A 1,465-nucleotide genomic window follows, 5' to 3' on the forward strand; every position below is an offset into this window, starting at 1 on the left:
GATTAGTGGGAATGTAAGTTTTTGTTTCGTGCTAAATACCCTTTTTATTGGCTTTTCATTGTTTTATGAATGTTTATTTAATGACTGAATTTACTCATGAAGGCTTGTTTATAATAAATAATAATAATAATAATAATAATAATAATAATAATACTAATAATAATAATAATAATAATAATAATGTATTACGTACTTGAATAAATAGTTTTGTTTGCTTATAATGCTTGTTAAGCTTTTGTAATAATAAATAATAATAATAATAATAATAAATAATAATAAATAATAATAATAATAATAATAATAATAATAATAATAGTGATTATCCTATAAGCAAACATGCTTACACAGACACGCGAGGAACTATGACTTCTACCCTTCATATCGGAAGTACAGACAGCAAACATAAACATGAAAACATGTAAACACGAGACAAAGACGTCCAATGTTCTTGCCGACTTACCAAGGGTTCTAAATCGCTTTTGGGAACACAAAAGCCCGAAGAAAAACACTTAGAGCCAAAATCCACCTCGTGGTGGAGGAGAAGGACATCTTGTTCGCTCAGAGTCGTACACGGGAAGAACCGTCGGATTTGAGAGCGCCTTCTTAAATAGCCAAGTTACCGAACTACGGAATTTCATTACAGCGAAGGTTGGAAGAAAGGTGTTCAGAGTCGTCTGGGAATATTTCTACTTTATTATTATTATTATTATTATTAATTATTATTATTATTATTATTATTATTAATACGTCTGGAAAGTGCTGAAACTTCTGCCAATGTTGTTAGGATCTCATAAAATAGTTCACTTGTTCCTTATATTTGGGAATGGCCACTAAAGGGAATGATCCTTTTAGTGTATCAATCTAAAGTATATATATATATATATATCTATATTATATATATATATATTAATATATATATAATATATATATATACTATATACTAAAGGAATGATCCTTTCAGTGTATCAATCTAAAAGTATATATATATATTATATAATATTATAATATATTAATATATATATATATATATATCAATTCAAGCTACAAATGTCCTTTAATATCTAAATTCACTTTACCTCCCAAATGATATATTTTCATATATGTACCGCGAAGGGGAAGTTTCATATGGGGGAAAAAGGGGCGATTCTAATTATCGAATGCATCCAGATCGAGGGTGATTTGTAAGGTCAGAATCGATATGACTTATAGCGTCTCTGTTGGCTGATTGGATAGCGTCCAAAAAACTTACTGACCGTCCTGATTTCGTCCCCGTCCACTTGGACGGTGGTTAGATCCCATGGGGGGGGACGAAATTATTACTCAATTAAAAAATTAAAAAAATTCCCCACCCTTGGTTACATATAATGAAAAAAATATATCATTTGGGAGGTAAAGTGGAACTTTCAGATATTAAAGGGACATTTGTAGGCCTTGAATTGATATTGTATAAAATGGATCATCCGGT

At 29.8% G+C, this 1,465-nt stretch overlaps 1 long non-coding RNA gene across 1 annotated transcript in view; it reads right to left on the reverse strand.

Moving 5' to 3' along the window:
* The window catches only part of LOC135224998 (uncharacterized), a 15,045-nt gene extending 14,477 nt beyond the window's left edge, over positions 1 to 568 (reverse strand). Inside the window, exon 1 of the long non-coding RNA XR_010316867.1 lies at positions 461 to 568. This is a non-coding gene — a long non-coding RNA (uncharacterized LOC135224998). The remainder of the gene's footprint in view (positions 1 to 460) is intronic.
* Positions 569 to 1,465: the final 897 nt, after the last annotated feature.

This window comes from Macrobrachium nipponense, chromosome 12 (assembly GCF_015104395.2).
Source record: "Macrobrachium nipponense isolate FS-2020 chromosome 12, ASM1510439v2, whole genome shotgun sequence".
NCBI lineage: Eukaryota > Metazoa > Arthropoda > Malacostraca > Decapoda > Palaemonidae > Macrobrachium > Macrobrachium nipponense.